Genomic DNA, 20,916 nt, shown 5'->3' with positions numbered 1-20,916 from the left:
GGCAAAAAAAAAAAAAAAAAAAATCCTGTGGAACAATGGATGTGAAGGTAAATGCTAATCAACAGTATAAGGGATGTGTTACCAAAAAGGTATATGCAATGCCTTGCTGTAGACAATAGTTTACAACACCAGAGGGACATTGAAAGTCTGGATTTAGTATTGACCCCATCAGCCCCACGGGCTTCGAATGGAGGAAGGGGGGGGGGAGAAGATGACAGTGAGGAAGAGAGTGATAGTGATCTTGAAAGCATGGGAAGTTGCCAGCGTAGGGAAGATCAGAGGGCAACCCTCCCGGCTACTCTGGTTTCACACAGAACTCGCTGGAGGGGAAATCGGGAAGGAAAAATGTGAATCCAGGTACCTAAAGCAGTGCTGGAGCCTTTAAGGCAGGGGGTGGGAGCTGAGGGCGCGGTGTATGTTAAGGTACCTTTCTCGCCTGGAGATTTAATCATCTGGAAACAATCAGCAGGAGCATATAGAGAAAACCCTGATAAAGTAGCCCGTGTAATGAAAATGATTATGAAAACTCAAAATCCAACTGGGAGAAAAAGAAGTGAAGTTTTTAATAGACACAGGGGCTACCTATTCAGTTTTAAATGATTTACACGGGAGGTTAGGGGAAAGAACTACGACAATTGTGGGAGCCACAGGGAAGGAGGAAATACAGCCATTCTTGCAGCCCCTAGATCTGTGATTTAGAGGGAAGGAATTAACACATGAATTTCTATATGTAGCTGAATGCCTCATTCCCCTTTTAGGACGGGACTTATTGGCCAAATTGGATGCAATGATAATTTTTGAGAATGGTGAATTAATAATGCAAATCCCTGAATCAAAAGCAGGACAGATTTTGGTTTTGAAAGAAAAGCCTATTGCTCAAATCCCAAAGGAGGTAGAAGAGGCTGTAATACCGGTAGTTTGGGAAACAGAAATCCCGGGAAAATCAAAAGCAACTCAACCAGTAATAGTGGAGCTAAAGGATGGGGTTAGGCCAGTAAGAATTAAACAATATCCACTGAAGCTAGAAGCAAGATATGGGATTTTAAAAACAATTGAGAAATTTTTAAAATATCGAATTTTGGAAGAATGTGAATCAGAATATAACACCCCAATTTTTCCAGTGAAGAAACCTAATGGTGAGTACAGGTTAGTCCAGGATCTGAGGGCCATAAATGAGATAACAAAAGATATCCACCCAGTGGCTGCAAACCCTTACACATTGTTAACATCTGTGAAGGAAAAGTATAAATGGTTTACAGTGGTTGATTTAAAAGACGCCTTTTTCTGCATTCCTCTTGACAAAAGTAGCAGGAAACTGTTTGCATTTGAATGGGAAAAGCCACAGAATGGACGAAAGACACAATTAACATGGACCAGACGCCCGCAGGGATTTAAGAACAGTCCAGCTTTCTTTGGAAACCAGCTGGCCAAAGAACTGGAAGCATGGACCACTCGAGGAAAAATACAGGTACCAAGATCACAATATCTCCTATTGCAGTATGTTGATGACATCTTTATTGCAACAGAACAGGAATCATTGTGTATAAAGGTAACCATTGAAATCTTAAATCAACTAGGCCTGAACGGGTATAAGGTCTCAAAAGAAAAGGCGCAAATTGCATGCACGACTGTGTTCTACTTACTTAGGATGTGAAATTTCACAAGGGCAGCGAAAGCTGGGAATAAATCGCATAGAAGCAATTTGTGCCATTCCAGAACCGCGGAACCTACATGAGTTAAGAACATTTTTGGGTATGGCAGGGTGGTGCACATTATGGATAATGGACTATGGACTCATTGCTAAACCCCTGTATGAGGCCCAAAAATCACCTGTTTTTGTTGGGAATAAACCACAGAAAGAGGCCTTTAAGAAACTGAAAGAGGCGTTAATGAAATCTCTGGCTTTGGGACTCCCAGATCTGACAAAGGACTTTCAGTTATTCGTCCATGAGAGACAGAGATTAGTGCTGGGAGTATTAACTCAGAAACTTGGGAGCTGGAAGAGACCAGTAGGATATTTCTCAAAACAGCTGGACCCGGTAAGTGCGGGATGGCCTGTATGTTTGAGAGCAGTAGCAGCGACTATTGTTCTAATACAGGAGGCCAGAAAACTGACTTTGGGAAAACACATGGAAGTGTTTGTGCCACATATGGTGACAATCGTCTTGGAACAAAAAGGGGGGTACTGGTTATCCCCTAGCAGGATGATGAAATATCAAGCAATTTTAACAGAACAAGATGATGTAAGCTTAAAGACTACTAACCTGTTAAATCCAGCAGCCTTTCTAGGAACGGACCTAGAAGAAGGGATGCTTGAACACAACTGTGTAGAGGTCATCGAGCATACATATGCAACTAGAACAGATTTAAAGGATGAACCTCTTGAACAACCTGACTGGGAACTTTTCACAGATGGTAGCAGCTTTGTGGAAAATGGAACACGGTATGCAGGATATGCTGTAACAACACAGCAAAAGATAATCGAAGCAAAAGCGCTACCTCCTGGAACATCAGCACAAGGGGCTGAACTCATAGCTCTTATGAGAGCACTGGAACTGAGTAATAACAAAAAGATAAATATCTGGACAGATTCAAAGTACGCGTTCGGCGTAGTACATATACATGGAGCATTATGGAAAGAACAAGGGCTTCTATCTTCTCAAGGGACTAATATCAAATATCAAAAAGAAATTTTGGAATTAATAATTGCTGTGCAAAAGCCTAAACAGGTGGCCATCATGCATTGCAAAGCGCATCAAGGAGTAACTTCAAAGATATCTGAAGGAAATACATTGGCAGACCGGACAGCTCGACAGGTGGCCCGGAAGGTATGGAATATGATGGCACTGATACCTCTCAAGGTAAGCCCACTCCATACCTATCCCTCACAAGATCCAAACTATTCAAAGGAAGATGAGAAATTGGCAGGACTTTTAAAGGCTCAAAAGAATTCTGAAGGATGGTATACAACAGTAACTGGACAAATAATAGTGCCACCAGCTATAATGCGAAAAATTCTACAGATCGAACATCAGAAATGTCATTGGGGTGCAGAAGCATTGGTGACTTATTTAAAGCGAGGAATAATTTCCACACAGATGTTAACTATGGCAAAATCAGTAGGGTCAAAATGTGAAATTTGTTTGAAAAATAACCCAATAGTAAGGAAACAGGTTGAAATGGGAAGGATCAGAGTAGGGATGGAACCAGGAGATTATTGGCAAATTGATTTTGTGGAATTACCAAAGACACAAGGGTACAAATACTTATTAGTAGGAGTTGACACCTTTTCTGGATGGCCGGAGGCCCTTCCCTGTCGCACCAATCAGGCCAAAGAGACAGTAAAGTGGTTGCTCAGAGAAATTATTCCACGATTTGGTGTTCCTTTAGGAATATCATCAGACAGAGGCCCACACTTTATCGCAACAATAGTACAGGAGATAAGTAAACTGCTACGAATATCATGGAATCTACATACTCCCTGGAGACCTCAATCTAGTGGGCAGGTGGAAAAGATGAATCAGACAATAAAAAGGCAAATCAGTAAAATATGCCAAGAGGCCAAAATAAAGTGGCCACAGGCACTGCCCATAGCCTTGTTGCGAATCAGAATAAAACCTAGACGTGGAATGTTAGTAAGCCTCTATGAAATCCTCTATGGAAAACCATATGAGGCACCAGAACCTAATCCCAATACCCACATTAAAGGGAATCAGGATGTTTACAATTATGTGCTATCTCTAGGTAAAACCCTAGAAGCACCCTGGTGTGGAACAGGCCATTGTCCTTGAAAAATCCAGTGCATGACATTCAGCCAGGAGATCAAGTATACATCCGAAATTGGAATGAGGAACCATTAAAAGAAAGGTGGGACGGACCTCATCAAGTACTATTAACAACGTTCACTGCAGTAAAGGTAGAAGGGGTGGATTCTTGGATACATTATACGCGGGTAAAAAGAGTTCCAAAAGTCTGGGAAACACAGATACTAGGCCCTACGAAACTGAAGCTGAAATGTAAATAAGATGTCTGGGTTTTGTCACAAAATTTTGATTGTCATTTGGTTATTAACTGAATTGACATTTAGTCCTCTCCTAGGAATTTCTCAGAAAAATGATCTGACAAAACTTAAAACAAGATGCCATTCTGACCTGCAAGTTCACGGAAACCATTCCGATGGGACCAACACTTATAAAGGTAAAGGGTTCTATAGGACTGAATCTGCAGTTAGCCACAGCGAAATCGAAGTTATAGGAAAAAGAACTAAAAGATCAGTGAATTCCACACAGATAATCCAATCATATCACCGAGATCTTGAAGAAAACCTAATGATAGGTCTGATTAAGGATTTCGCAAAAATGAAAAACACAAGTAGAATAACAGCATGTTTGCCGATACCCAAAGCAGCTGGAGAACCGATTGAATGGGGAGTAATACCGTTTTCACTTTCAGAAATTAACAGAACAATCATTTGTCAGGAAAAAGCGGTAACGAGAAATATAACAGTGATAGAATATCAGGAAGAAGGTGTCTTTGGGGATCCTGCAATTTTGATATTAAAATCAGTATGTGAAAGGTACCAAAATGCTCAGTTTACCTCTATAAGAGACGAGTGGGGAAAGTGTGTCTATAATAAAGGGAAGAAGATAAACAAACAAGAAAAAGTATGGGAATGTGAAAAAGCAAATGGTTTAAAACAAAACTACTGGGACACGGCTTGGTCAATGAGCATTTTGCAGAAATTTCAATATATTGGAAACACATTTTGGTGCCTTAGATGGACAGGAAAGCAAAATGTGACAGAAAACATAAACATCAATAATTTGCTGTCCATAAACAGAGTTAGTTGAGATGTTATCAAAAATGTTCCTTGGTGGAATTGTACCAAAATTTTAGATTGTGACTCTGACCCCGAAGAAATCACAATACCTCTAGTTAAAGTCGCTTTAATGGCAGGATGTGCATGTCGAGGACTGAGAATTGGAGAAAAAGTGATACAGGTCCCAGTTGACAATGTAGACTGTAAATATTCTACGGTGCGTAGCATGGGACATTTTGTTTGGGCAGCAAGTGATGGAACTTGGACTACCCACTTATCTGTGGACGGTCCAGCTAAAGAAATCACCTTAGGATTACCAACTCTTTGTCCAATTTGGAAGAGGTCGCCATTCAAAGGCAGATTAGAAACCCTGCAGATTCATACAAAAAGAGATATAGGTGATAACAACAGTGATGATGAAGACACTTGGCAGGAGCCCTCCACAGGAGTTAAAATAGGATGGGCTTTTGAATCCCTATTTGCCCAAGTAGCGGCATATCGAAATAGAGAGATGATTGACAGTCTGATTGGCCAAACAAAAAGGTTAGCCAGAATAACAAAGAAAGGATTCAAAGATTTAAATTTGCAATTACAGGCAAAAACTAGAATGACTTTGCAGAACAGAATGGCATTAGACATGTTGTTACTTAAGGAACATGGTGTCTGTGGATATTTTAAGGACAGAGTGGATCATTGCTATATTCACATTCCTAATGTGACTGCAGATATAGAACACGACATTTCCCAACTAACCAACATTGAACGAGAGATAGAAAAAGAAAAAGAAAATGCTGAACAAGGTTGGCTAGGGACAATATTTAACAGTCTGGGCCTTCACCTTACTGAATGGGTTCGTTCCCTCATACAGACCGCAATTGTAATATTAATTGTGTTTTTGATAACATATCTGATGTATTTTTGTATCCGAAGGGAAATGACTCGCAACAGTGCATGAACTCATCAAATCATAGGAGCAGTAACTAGGGAACATCCAAAGTACCCCACACCTCCACCTACCTATCAGGAGACAGCTACCTAAGCGAATGAAAATACTTGCTTAAGTTAAATGAAGTATTTTCAAAGGGGGGAAATGTTAGAGAGGGTGACGTTTTTACAATAAAATAATCATATAAAATAGTAAAATGATTATATTTGAGAAATTTATAAATCAATAGTGAGGCTTTGTGTATTAGAAGACATTGTAACTTTGCCGTTTTGTATCATAGTTACTCTGTAACTAAATGATACAATGGTAGTCTTGGTAGCAAGAGCTAACATAACTGTATATGGTGAGGGGAGTATGGGTGTATGTATTGTAAAACTCTACCCAAGCAGAACCTAAGTTTCAGATAGCCAAAAAGGGCATACGAGAAGCATCCTGGTGAAGATAAGAGAATGCTAACGTCCGGAAGACGACTGGGACCTAGCCAAGTAGAGGAAAGGTGAAAAGGACAACCTGAGGAAGACTTCTTACTTCATCTGAGGAAGACTCCTTAACTCATCAGGGCGACCACCAGAGGGGGCTGCGCAAGTGCAGAAGCGGCTGATGTCGTAATAGATTGACGTAGCAATCTTTGATGCATATGCGTTAGTCAATGATGTAATCTGTGTTGAATATGTATTAGTTAAGAAATTTTTAGTATATAAATTGCGAACGCGATGTGACGGGAGTCGGAACCAGATTTGGGTGCGTACCCCTGGTTCCCAGCGCCTCAATAAAGCACCTCATATAACCATCCCGCTGGTTATGTGTTTGTCTCGACGCTAACATAACCACACCTATGATTTGCGAAAGCCAATACATTTATGTGTTTATTGATTCGGAGAAAACTCCAGGAACAAACTCGCCAACAGGGTTTAAGTTGACAAGCAGGTATTCTTTATTGCGGTGCTGGGAGACACGGGGGATAGCTCCTGCTCGAATTGCTATACAGGTCATCCTTATATGGTCACTGAGCATGTTACATCATTTTCCAAAAAGTTTCTTGCATGCATACAAAAATGTGGTGGTCTTTAAGGGTCGTTTACTTTTCCAAACAAGCTTAATTAACATTACAGACATAGCATTCATCCTGGCCTTCTACTTACCAGTTAGTTTAACTGCTCTCATCCTGGACATCTGCTAGTCCTGGATACTACCTAGTAGGTGCTTTTACCAGCTTAATGGGTTTATTAACACCCCAAACATAACAATCATCCTGTCCTTTTACTTATCAGTTAGTTTATCTGTGCCTACCCTGGACATCTGCTAGTCCCAGATACTCCCCATCCCCAGCTCCTGTCCTGTTCTGCTTTTCTCATACCTTTTGTACTGAGGTCCTTAAACTATGTCAACTGCCTTCAAGCACCGCAGTTATTTTCCATTACAAAGCCATCAAACTTAACATTACTTAGAACTGATTACATTTTGTGCTTTTGTGCCTCCTTGTCTCATTATCACACTGAGGTTTGCTTGTTTACCTTCCCTGTGCTTCAACATTCCAACTCATCGTCCCAGTGCTTGCCAAGCACCAAGGCCTCAGAGCTCATTCCCAAACTCTTTTTCATGCAAGTCTTATCACCCTCACTCCTGGTATCTCCCCCTTCTTTGTTTTGTATATTCACTATCAACACCTGCTTAAGTGCTCAATTAATAAGAAACTGTATAAGCTAATAAAAACTAACAAAACAAACCCTCTTAATACAGTTTTTTCACTCATGCTCCTAGCCTAGCAAATAAACAGTTAAAAGAGCAGTTAACATTCTGCACTAACAATTGGTTTAAAACTATATAATGAAAATACAGATACATATCCATTTTTACAGATCTTAACAAATCAATTTCTTCTGGCTGTGTTGTTATTACCCCCAGCCATCCCACGTGTCCACAGGATTCGAGGCTGCCATTGCTTCCAACAGCAGTCTGAAAGGACTGGTAGGTGTGGCAACCAACAGGCACAGGGTGTCTTGTCTTGTTGCATTGGCTATAGATGTTCTCTTTTGGCTGGGCAGGAAACCGCAGTAGGGTCAGTCCTCTTGTAATGAAGAGACAGAAGACGAGGCAGGATGAACCCATTGTGCAGGGACCCAACGTGGTCCTTTATCTCTGGAAACACAAGCATACTTGTCCCCAGGTTATTAAAAAGAAAAGGCCTTCCCATTCATGAGTTTCAAGATTACGTACTTTAATATGAGTTTTCCCCGGTTCAAAATTCTTAGAACCCCTGAAATGGTGCTGTATAGGAGGTCCATCCTCCATCCAGCAATTTAAAGATTCAAAACATAACAAACTTTCATTATACGTTCTTGTGGAGTTGTCCTGGGTTCAGCAGTAGCAGTCATGTTTTTCCTTTGTGTTAGCTGGTGCAGTGCTGTGTTTTGACTTCCAGCCTGAGAACAGTGTTCGTGAAGCCGATGTTTTCGGTTGTTGCTAAGTGATGTTTACCCTGACCAAGGACTTTGTGAGGCTCATGCTCTGCCAGGGAGGAGGGGAAGCTGTGAGGAAGCAGAGATGGGGCGCCTGACCCGGGCTAGCCAGGGAGGTATTCCATACCACAGCACGTCATGCCCGGGGTGGGGGGTAACTGGGAGTTACCCGGAAGGACACGGGCTTCCGGGTGGAACTCGTTTCTTGGCCGGTGGTATCGTATTCTCTTCCCTTGTTATTTTCCCTTATCATTGTTGTAGTTGATAGTAGCGGTGGTGATTTGTGTACATTGGTTGCTGGACTATTCTTGTCTCAACCCGTAGGAGTTGCACTCTCTCGATCCTCCTCCCCGTTCCTCCGGGAGCGGGGAAGCGGAGAGCCCCGGTGGGGGGGGGGGGTGGGACACGGACCTCGATTGTTGTCAGCTCGGCACCACTCACTAGGAGTGAGTGAACAAGTTACCTGAGTTTAAACCACGACAGTTCTTTTTGGCGCCCAACGTGGGGCATGAGGGGTTGAGATAACAACAGATCTGACTGGATTGATAGTCACTCGTCGCAATGCTGATTTATTGGCTCTCAAGGTTGTTCCTCTTGATCTCACAGATTCAGTATATCGTATCTTACTTCCATCCGGTATTTGCTGTATTAGTGTTTTTCAAGTGTGGGGCTTGGGCTAAGGTTTTTGTCCCATTGTGCTTTATGGTAATGACTTGTAATACAATAGAATCATTGATCATGAAACTGATCTGGCTTATGTTCCCAGTGTGGTCACCACCTTTATACTTTGGGAGGTATATGATGGAGGTGCTTAGCAATTACACATCTTTTTTCTCCTTCTCAGGTGCTCAACCTGTGAAGGAGACATCCTTTTACCCTCCCAGTCGTCCCCCCAGACCATTTACATTTGAGAGTTTTGAATTTTTTGAATGGCCTTTTAATGCTGTTGAGACTTGTTTGTTGATGGTGATGGGAATCACCATGCTAACACGCATACAGAGTGTGTTTTGCCCACTACTGATTTCAAGAGTTAAGCAGAGTCAGGTTCGGGTCTTGTCTGGGGTCAAACGACGATGTAGGAGGACCAAGAGATTTTCCCTGAGGCTGGACAGCCATGAGTGGCAGGGTGTGTGGGATAGTATGGGCAAGTATCTAGGTCAGTGGGCCCCTCCAGTACTTTGGAATTTCACTACTGAACAACTGCAAAATCCAAAAGAATTAGTAAAACGGAGTAAGGTCAAGGAACCTGCACAGGAGATTCAATTTTGGGGAATAAAATGGCAAGATGGACATAGACAGATCCCCACAGATGTGATCAACAAGATAACAGCAATGTCTCCACCAACTAATAAGAAATAAATGCAAGCTTTCTTGGGTGCAGTGGGGTTCTGGAGAATGCACATCCCAAATTACAGTTCGATTGTAAGCCCTCTCTATCATGTGACCCGGAAGAAGAATGATTTTAAATGGGGCCCTGAGCAGCAACAAGCCTTTGAGCAAATTAAACGTGAGATAGTTCATGCAGTAGCCCTTGGACCAGTCCGGACCGGACCAGATGTAAAAAATGTGCTGTACACTGCAGCTGGGGAGAACGGTCCTACCTGGAGCCTCTGGCAGAAAGCTCCAGGGGAGACTCGAGGTCGACCCCTCGGCTTTTGGAGTCGGGGATATAAAGGATCTGAGGCCAGCTATACCCCAACTGAGAAAGAGATACTGGCAGCCTATGAAGGGGTTCGAGCTGCTTCGGAAGTGATTGGCACTGAAGCACAGCTCCTCCTGGCACCCCGGCTGCCCGTGCAGCGATGGTGTATTGAAAATGTGGGATCTGAGCACGACGTGAATGGTATGGAATAAGGGGTGGATAATGTCCTGGGTTCAGCAGTAGCAGTCATGTTTTTTTTCCTTTGTGTTAGCTGGTGCAGTGCTGTGTTTTGACTTCCAGTCTGAGAACAGTGTTCGTGAAGCCGATGTTTTCGGTTGTTGCTAAATGATGTTTACCCTGACCAAGGACTTTGTGAGGCTCATGCTCTGCCAGGGAGGAGGGGAAGCTGTGAGGAAGCAGAGATGGGGCGCCTGACCCGGGCTAGCCAGGGAGGTATTCCATACCACAGCACATCATGCCCGGGGTGGGGGGTAACTGGGAGTTACCCGGAAGGACACGGGCTTCCGGGTGGGACTCGTTTCTTGGCCGGTGGTATCGTATTCTCTTCCCTTGTTATTTTCCCTTATCATTGTTGTAGTTGATAGTAGCGGTGGTGATTTGTGTACATTGGTTGCTGGACTATTCTTGTCTCAACCCGTAGGAGTTGCACTCTCTCGATCCTCCTCCCCGTTCCTCCGGGAGCGGGGAAGCGGAGAGCCCTGGTGGGGGGGTGGGACACGGACCTCGATTGTTGTCAGCTCGGCACCACTCACTGGGAGTAAGTGAACAAGTTACCTGACTGGGTTTAAACCACGACAGGAGTTAACCCTGAACTCCCCCTTTTTTATTTTATGTATCTACTGTCAATACCTGCTTTATAACACTACCATTGTATTAGAATCTTTCTAGCTTTTGCTTTAGCATTTTCTAGCAGCTGCTGCAGATTTGCATGCTCTAACATCTCTTTTACAAGTGACAAATCCGTACAATTCTTATTAGCAACTGGCTAGTAAATACAGGTGGTTTATACACAAAACCACAGCCTCTAATAGCTATGTTACAAGCACACATATTCAAGTTGTTACTTTTCAGTTGCCCAAGTAATGTTTTGCAATCATTTGTTTTTCTCTTCCTCTTTCTTATTCTGCTCGGGGTATGCATGGTCAGCTCCTGTAGTTTTTCCACTCATCTGTCCAGCTCATGGTAAGGCTTGACAAGCTTTGCAGGCAGCTGCCATGGACCTGTAGGTAGGAGGACACAAATATAACCCCTTCCCCAGGTTATCAGTTCTTGAGAATACAGGTTAGTGTTCCTTAAAGCAGAGGCATTCTGGTGCAGAAGGAATGTGAAGCAGCTGCAGAAGTAAACTGCAAAGTGTTAACAATCAAGGAGTTTGTGTGTCATTACCCTCGGTTAAAGGGCCAGGCCGGTTGGAAACACAGGAGCTGCGTTGGCTCCTTCCTTTTTCAGGTCTGCCTCTTCTTGGGTTTTTTTTCTTCTTCTGCCGCCCTGATGCTGCTTCGGTGGCAGCTGATAAAGCTTGTGGTTGGGCTACCCCTCTTGCTTTTTCAGTTAGCAGTTATTGTTTCAACCAGTCTTTTCCTCCAAGTCCTGGATTCACCGCCAGGTTACCTTAAACACACTAAGCAGGGCTCCTCCCACGCACACAGCATGTTGCAGGCTCTCTTTAGGCTTTGTTTGTAGTGTTTCTACAAACTGCCCCAATACTTCAATAGATTGAAAGGGTGGTTGTTTTTTTTTCTTCACTCCAGGGCTCCTGTGTGCATCCTGGCCGCTCCACTGGTGGAGCGCTGGGAGCCAAATCGGAGGGCAGCTTCTTTTGAACATGGTTATCAAATAACTAAAGGGGCCTCACTGCCTTTTTAACACGCCCCCATTAAAAACTTTTACGCGAACCCGACAACAAAAAATACACAGAACACCATCTGCTCTCAACACACACGAACACAAGGGATCCCACAAGCACACTTCACACAATTACAATATTTGAAACACAAAATTCAGACACATCAGTATCACAGAGAGACTGTATCAAATGAGTTGTATATGGGGCTCCAAGTCCATGGTCCGTCACCGTTCGCCTGATAATCTTTGGTAAGAGCATAGGAGAGACCTTCCCACCGCGTGTCTTGATCGGCAGATGCACCACACGGAAAGCACACAATCATCTATCTGCATCCCCCGCCCGTCTTGCTTCTCCCTTTACAGCTGCACATTTGTCATAAGGATCCGGGGTATATAAATCAGGTGCTTTTTCCTGATCCACAGGCCACAGGTCAAAAGGATCATACAGGTCAGCATCAGAATTATCAGGCGGGAGAACTACAGGAGCAACAACAGCAGACTGACTTTTTGATCTCACAGCAGAGTTCAACAAAGAGGGCAATGGTGAGGGAGCTGAAGGTGCCTCTTCTGCTCCCTATGCTTGTGAGCTGGCATGAACTTTCAAAGTTTCAGAAATAACTTGCCACAAGCTCAATAAAGTGGCAGCAATTTCATCATTTTTTGTAACACAGTCCCACAGATTAACACCAAATTTATCCCAAATCTCCGGGGTATAAATATTAGTGGAATCAATAGAAGGATCGACTTTTGATGCCCAGAGAAGGATACTTTTCAATTCTTCCTTGTCAACTTATTTCCTATACTGCTTAAGAATCATAGCAAAAACTTCTAGAACATTTCCCTGCTCTTTTGTTAAAGCAGACCCCGTAATTCTCAGCCGCTTACCCCCATCCTGCGAGACGCAATCCGTACTGTTTGAATTCACTTCCTTTCAGCGTAGACCTTTGCTTACATTCAGCAAGCAGTTCGGCTGAGCTACGCCACCGGATCGACAGCTAGTCGGTTTTCATGCTCCACATGGTGGGCGCCATTTGTGGCATTTCACAACACAGACTCAAGATGATGCAGAGACTCAAATCCTCGTTTATTACCACTGATGCAGAGGGTTGACCAATGTACAGGGGGGTTGTACAAGGGGGTTGTACAGGGGGGTTGTACAAGGGGGTTAGAGGAATTTGCTTGCTTAAACAAAAGTATTGTTTGTTGTAAATGCCTGCTAAGCAGAACAAAGACACCTGGTCCTATTGATAAGGAAAAGCAGACACCTGGTCCTATTGATAAGGAAAAGCAGACACTTGGTTCTATTGATAAGCAGCTATTGATAAGGAAAAGCAGGTGCCTGAATCTACTGATAAGGGGGAGAAGCAGAGGGTTTATGGCTGGGACACCGACCAAACCCTGAGGCCATACTGAAGACTAAAAGGTGAAAAGTTCAAGAAGAGGAAGACTCATTTACTTCATCTTGAGGACCCCTACCCACAGGAGGAAGACTCATTTGCTTCATCTTGAGACCCCTGCCCATGACCAGAGAGGGCACTGCGCAGGCGCAAAGGACCTTCTGGCTCATTATAATATGAAGCGGGGATAGGACATGAATATGTATAGGCGTGTTGTGCAACCTTATGAATAATATAACTTTAGAGAATAAATGTAGAGGAAAACAACACTGAGGCACGTATGACTTTGAGGAATTATCCCCGTGCGTCTCAGCGCTGAATAAAAAGCATACCTACTTTACAACTTTTAATGAGTTGTGGAGTTTATCTGCACATCACCACCAACCCTTTTTATTCCCCTGTTCGGTACTTTCCCAACCTGCACATACATATAACATTCAATCTCACTGGCCACTGTGAAACTCTCCAGGTAAATAGTCCAATCACAATGTTGCAGACCCTTTCACAACCCCCACAATCTCTGGCCTACAACTGAGATTCCTGCCAGGACTACATCCTGGCCCATCCTCCTGAGGTTCTGTCCTTCAACATTCCAACTCATCACCCCAGTGCTTCCCAAGCACCAAAGCCTCAGAGCTCATTCGCAAACTCTTTTTCATGCAAATCTTACAGCCTTCACTGCCCACATTATACTGGTTCCAGTTGCAGAAGGTTGGCTTATTGGCAAGGTCGATGCACAATGCATGACTTGTTCCTGCTTGTTTGTGTAACCTTATTTTGGGCATCTAAAAATAACAGCCCTTCTTAATAGAGTGTGACTTCAAGTAAAGCTGGTATGAAGCAGACTGGGATGAAAGTGTACTATATACTAATCTTACTATCAGTGTCACTGCCATGGTCATTCACTTCGTAGCCCTAGCTGCTTTTGGAAACATGGAACCAGTATTTAGGCCATGTTAGAGATGGCAGTGTAGCACATGCTTATCAGGATGTGTACACACCATGGTGGAACAAAGGTTCATCTATGAAATACTGAGAACAGGTTCACAGTGCTGACAAACAAATGAAAAGAAGTCCAGGTATCCTGTGTGTACATTGCTGCTTCAAAAACCAGCGTTCCTTAGCTGTCATTACGAAATCTTACTGAGGGAGTACTGCTTTGAAAGATGCAACCCACAGATGTTCAATGTGTGCTCAATATTCCACACATCACAATAAAGTTACAGATGGAGTATTTCCGTTTGTTATTATCCACGGAGAAAATGGGGGAGGAAAAAAAAAACTTTAGAAGTATCTTTATATGAGATTAAAAAAAAAAGTTTACTTTCCTTTGTCTTATTCAGGCTTCCATGTCCTCAAGTATATATACAGGCAAGGTCAAACCTACTCTAACTTTGAACCTGTTTGACTATTATAAGTGTGAAATTGTGACTGCACATGTTATATTAGCATTTTGCGCAGGAGATTCGTGTGAGAGAGAAAAATCAGGTGCATATATGGTGTGAAAATGGAACCAGTTGAAAAAGATTGGAAAGAAATGAGGGAGGCAGAATAACAAAATAATATTCTGTGTGTAGCAAAACACAAAAGTTCAGTTATCTAGACCATCTTCTAGTCTAGCATTTGTGAATACATCACAAAATAGCTCAAAAAAGCTATTTAAAAGATAACTGAATTACTCTTAGTAGAAATATCGCAGTGAAGGCTTTTAATGTCGAGTCAGCAAAATGATGGTAAACTTGAGCTAGACTGAGAAACACACAAATCAGACCTTAAGACTGTCAAAACTATAGAAGAATCACAAGATTTTTCCAGTCTTGTTGCAATAGAGATTTAAAAACTTTGTATGTAAACCAAGAAAAAGCTGAATTTCAGTATATTCTGAAGAATAGATCTATCTCCTTTCGTCCATCTATTTAAACATAAACACACTTTATGCAGAAGTTATATATGTAGGAAGAAGTATTTAAAATTTCAGATGACCTTTAGGTTGTTGGCTATCTTCATACTGTTTAATTTTGCAGGTCATGTCTATCTGGTTGTTTTTTTTTAAATTATTAAACTCATTGCATCTGAGAAAGGCTCCTATATGCTCTTAAAAATCCACATTTCCCACAATTTTTGCAACTTGGCTTTTGAATGGTTCTGGTACTAAATGCATTTTGAAATGCATCTGTTATCCAGAAACCTAAATCAATTGCTCTTTACTTTCTGCTCCTAAGAAGGTTCATTGAAGATTAGCCTTGATCATGGTTTAAACTACATTTTAATTATAGCATTGTTAGTACATGGTTGAGTGTTTCCACCCCCCCAGCATAGTTGCACTTAGGTTTCGCAAGCTGCCATGGAGCAAGGCTTTTGGAAGCCCTCAAAACCCTTATTGCTTTGTAAAACGTCAGATGTTCTGTAAAATTACTGAAAAAGGAAAAAGAGAATCAGTTAATGTTTAACGATGGGCAAAAATAAGACAATGCAAATGAATGGCTTATTTTTATTTCTTTGTTGTGTTTTTTTTAATTTCTGAAGGAAATACCCAGTAGCCCTCAGACATAGACAAGGATGACCCTTGAGTATCTCACTTGCTTAGGGCATAGTTCTGAGACTTAGACAAGTCCAAGGTAGCCTTCTGTAGAGCCTGCTGCAAGCAGAAAAACTGTATTTTTAGCATAGTAACCACATTTTGCTGAAAAGTCCTGGCATTTTTAAGCTTTCCAAATACGGAATTGTAAGGAAAAGGGACAACATGCAGAAAAAACGGCTTCCAGGCAGAAGACAGGGATGTGACCAAAAATGTTTTTCTTTTTTCTTCTTCTCTCCAAAAGGTAGCATGAAGAGGGGGGGGGGGGGGGGGGCAGTGACTGTGATAAAGGCAAATGATAAATGAAAGAAGGGACACTTCAACATAGTCTAGATTAACAGGAAAATTTTAAATGGACAATTTAACATGAGAGTCTGCATGGAATTATTTTTCATTAAACAATCAAAGCCTGTGATAATGCAAATGAAATCCATTTTTAGCTGCAGGAAGTTTTGAGAATTTCAGAGGAATAAAAAATATGAGAATAATAATATCATGATGGTAATTCACAGTAATTATAGAAAAGCATAATTACACAACACAAGCACTAATCAAAGCTCGGAAGAGTACTTTGGCAATCATCAGGATTTCAGAGCTATTAGCATTTACCTTTGTCATTGGGCACCACACAACAAGCATTATTAATTTCATGTCAATCTGGAGCATAAATTCCTTTATCAAATATCAGTTGATAACAACTAGCCAGAAAGATTATCTTATCTGATATTGATTTTTGTGAAGTGTTTCAGAAAGCAAGCTTTACTGGTGATTGCTTTGGAAGTAGCAATGTTGTCCTTGATGTTAGTTTTATTTCTCAGGGTTTGGGGCTATCCTATATGAGTACAAATTCCATCAATTTATTTGCATCTACTGGCCTAAAAAAAATTCAGAGCATTGTCCATGCTTTCCCTCTTGGTATTTTATACAGGTAATTTTCCGAGCTTCATACCTCCGTATTAATAAAGTGTTATTGAACTATGCATACATTTTGTGCTGCTGTGGTACATACATATGTCATAATTTGTGCTCACTTTAACTTCTAATATAATGTACACCTAGTCCTAAATTAGTCTATGTATAGAACTTGTCTCATTTGTTCTTTTTGTGCTTCCCTGCTGAACAGGTGTGCTTTTATTGAGACCTGCTCTGACTGCCTAGCATGAGGAAGAGAACATTTTCAGTTCATATCGTACAGGGAAGGAGGTGAAGGGAACATTTGAGCTATCCAAGGTTGAATTTAAGGAAGAAGAATATGGAGCTGGAAAAGTCATGTGCTTGTGGAGAAGGGATGATCACTCATTACGAGAGAAGATGGTTTTCAAGAAAACTGGAGATAAGTAAAGGTACAAGTAAACAGTTGAAATCAGGAAGTTTGAAACTGGTTTGGAGAAAGGATATCCTCTAGTGAATAAAGCCATGAACAGCATAGTTTTTTCCCTAGTAAAGAATTGAAATTAACTAAAGCACAGACAACTACAGCATAATTATTTATGCTGGTATTAAATATAAATCTAAATACTTGGAATATGCATAATGTTCTCTTAAGTTCACTAGAAGAAAAGCTGCATCTTGTGCAATAAAAGAAACAAATAAAAGCAGATCTTTAAACATGAAATATGACTGTATGGGCTTTCATGGTTCTTTTCATAACCCTCTTTATGCATTTTATTTTTTTTAATTAAATCTTTTACTGACGTTTACAGATGTAAAAAAAATCTATACCATATGTATAGCTTTTAAGGGGAAGGGTTGTCTATAGAAGATGATATTGGCTTATAAGTAAAAGTATATTAAAATTTGATGTTCAATAAAGCAAGATGCAACTTACCAACATGCGGGTGGGGTCATTTCATAGTGTCAGAAATACTGAGTGTCTTTTCCTTTTCTCAACTGTCTCGTTGTCTCAGTGCTTTTCTGTGGCTTGTGGCAGGATTGTTTTTCTGTTCGCAACTTATTTTTTTAACACACCATTCTGACACCTTGACAGTTCATGTACTAAATCAAACTTTACTATTACTGGCAGGCAGTTATTAGATGTATTGCACTTAATTAACTTTGCACCTAATTACAAGCAGTGCTGGCCGATTACAAGGAGCATAAATATATTAGTACCCTAGCTGTCACGTCATGAAAATGGCTGTTTGAACAAGTCAAGCAAAAGCAATTACCACATTGTGTGCATGTGAAATAGCAGGGTGCAGGAAGAGCAATGGACTGTTTTACTGTTTGTGGGAATTTAATTTTGCACTTTGCATTTCAGGAGGCCCAGATGAGAAAAGAGTACAAGGAAAGATTTTCTTTTGTTTGTATAAACTCTTCAGGAGTGTTTCATATATGTGAAGGGAAAATGAGATGCGTGGTAAGAGCTGCTTGGGTTTTGTTAGCTATACACGCTGTGTATCTCTAGATGATAAACCATGGGGATTACAGAATTAAGGAAGAAAAGTGGTCTAATGTGAGCTGCATTCTAGCGATCATAAGCAAAACTTGTGATTCACAGTGACACTGTGCAACTGTTACTTATACTGTAGTTGCCAAAATAAGAAGGAAAGCAGAATTTGGTCTAGTCTGTAGAGGGATATGTCATAAAGAGCAAATGTTAGCACTCAGCTGGTGTTCTGTGGCAATCTGTCTTGTGTTAGCACAGGAAGGCGACATCTCTCCTGGAAAAGTAAGCAAGGCATTCAGAACAATATTTAAAATTTCAGAAGTGGCTTTGTAAACAGTCTATGTAAGAGAGATATTTCCTTCTGTATGTATTATCTGTTCTGACCACCAGATGTTCTCTTTTGTGTGAAAAAACATAGAGTGTTACAGGTGGTTTAACTACTTGTTGTTGTGCGTATAGCCTTTGAGGGACGCTGTCTTCATCTTACAAGAATCCCGCCTGAGGAGAAAACCCAAGAACTGTTAAATATCAGAATTTTTTTCATTCCTTAAAGATTTCCTTTTTTCACCATAGCAGCAGAATAGCGCCTGAATTAGCAATGTTTTGCACCTTAACTAAACAAAATGTTTTCCTTTTCAAGAAAACTTAGTCCTACTTTTAGGTATTCAGCAATGCATAGACAAACCAACTTAAGCCCAGTCATAGGAATTTTATGGTCAACAAACTGTAATATTTGCTTTGTACAACATAGTTAGTGCTTTGTGCAAAACAGTACTGAGGTCACACAAACCAGTTCCATATGTATTGGCCAAGAAAAAGGTCACTAGAACTAGAACTTGACTTTGCTTGAGGCAAATGGAGAGGAAAAGAGGGAGTCACAACATGGTGCTAAATTAGTGGCTGCAGGGCATGCAGGCTATTATTTACAAGCTCTGAATAAAGAGAACTGTGAGGATGTATGTAAACCTTTCCCAGCCCAGAACAGCCATTCATTGTTACTCACTTTTAAATAGGCTACTTGTTTTGTTTCTGATAACTCATGGAAAAGGTAGGTGGCCTTCAACAAAAGTTTTGGATGCCTTTGCAGTTGTGTTTGCATGAAGAGGTCAGTTGACTTTTTTTGTGTAGAACAGCATTAAATGGAAAGTGGGGAGATACTGTGTTTTCAAATACAACATTACATCGCTGCTGAAAACATTGTTAAACTTATTAAGACCTTGGGTGACCAGCAGTTTTTACCCTGTGTAAGATAAAAATTGCAGCAGAAAAATAAACCTGCGCAGGAATGTGTCCTGATGGAATGAGTCAGGGAGACAAACACTGTCATTCAAGTAGCCTCTGCAAGAGCACTTACGCCCTTTAGCCATTCCTTACTAGAAGAGTCAAGAGATCAGCCCAAGAGAGATGTTAAATCAGTAAAGAGTTCATGTAAAGCTCTAATATTTCATTTTTCCAGGGCAAAATTTATGCTACTGAGCTTTTCACTGATGAGAAAATGCAGGGTGCAGGGAATTAATGTGAAATAATGTGGATTTGACTCTTCTAGCACATGGAGTGTGTTAAAATGTTACTTTCTTAATTAAGTGCAACTGGAACCAGCAAATAATCTGTAATATTGAAAAAATAACAGTAAATCTAAAGCTCCATGCATTTGAGAAAAATCAGGTAAAACAGCAATGAGAAATTATTCTATCAGAATATGTCTGTATCTTATGTGTTTGCTTTTTTTTTTCTGGTGTGAATGGTCATAGAATAATAGAATTATTTAGGTTGGAAAAGACCCTTATGATAGTCGAGTCCAACCTTTAACCGAGCACTGCCAAGTCCACCTCTAAACTATGTCGCTAAGTGCCACATATACACATCATTTGAATAACTCCAAGGAAGGTGAATTGTCCTTGCTGCATGGTTGCTGCTTTGGTGCAACTGCTATTAATTGAAGTATTCAACCTGAATAGTCAGTTTGTGTGTGCATGTATATATATATATACATACACGTGTATGTGTGCTTTCTTATGTTGTATCATAAACCTATGGTGAAGGAAATAGAGACACGTGCAAAGATGCACATCACCACTTCTCAATTTTGAAAGAGGATATCATAACTTTTTTGTGCAGCACCCCTGTCTGGGGTGGGATGCAGGGGTTTCTATGTACAAAGGGCCAAGACACTGCTAGCTGGCTGTTGTATTAAGCACTGATCATGTGACAACAACAGTTGCCCTAGTTTTTCCTTGTCCCCCTCCCCTTGAGAAGAGTGGAGAAAAGTCTGGGAAGTCAACTGTGGCAGCTGCTTTGCCCACTTACAGAGTATTCCATTAGCCACTGTGGAGTCCTTAGTTTTTCCATACTTACGATATTTGGACTAATGGGATATATAGGAATCATAGAATAGTTAGGGTTGGAAAGGACCTTAAAATCATCTAATTCCAAACCCCCTGCCATGGGCAGGGACACCTCCCACTAAACCATGTCACCCAAGGCTCTGTCCAACCTGGCCTTGAACACCACCAGGGATGGAGCATTCGCAGCTTCCCCGGGCAACCCATTCCAGTGCCTCACCACCCTAACAAGAAAGAACTTCTTCCTTATATCCAAGCTAAACTTCCCCTGTTTAAGTTTGAACCCATTACCCCTTGTCCTATCACTACAGTCCCTAATGAAGAGTCCCTCCCCAGCATCCCTATAGGCCACCTTCAGATACTGGAAGGCTGCCATGAGGTCTCCACGCAGCCTTCTCTTCTCCAGGCTGAACAGCCCCAACTTTCTCTTATGGGAGAACAGCCCCAACCTCTCATATGGGAGGTGCTCCAGTCCTCT

General features: G+C 41.4%; 1 long non-coding RNA gene across 1 annotated transcript in view; it reads left to right on the top strand.

Moving 5' to 3' along the window:
• Positions 1-17,542, top strand: part of LOC134167715 (uncharacterized) — a 66,365-nt gene extending 48,823 nt beyond the window's left edge. The window contains exon 2 of the long non-coding RNA XR_009966268.1: positions 16,831-17,542. This is a non-coding gene — a long non-coding RNA (uncharacterized LOC134167715). The remainder of the gene's footprint in view (positions 1-16,830) is intronic.
• Positions 17,543-20,916: the final 3,374 nt, after the last annotated feature.

The sequence above is a fragment of the Pezoporus occidentalis genome, unplaced genomic scaffold (genome assembly GCF_034315485.1).
Source record: "Pezoporus occidentalis ecotype Australia unplaced genomic scaffold, CSIRO_AGI_Poc_V1 ctg295, whole genome shotgun sequence".
NCBI lineage: Eukaryota > Metazoa > Chordata > Aves > Psittaciformes > Psittacidae > Pezoporus > Pezoporus occidentalis.
Note: the sequence above shows the minus strand (reverse complement) of the source record. Positions and strands in the feature narration are given on the sequence as shown.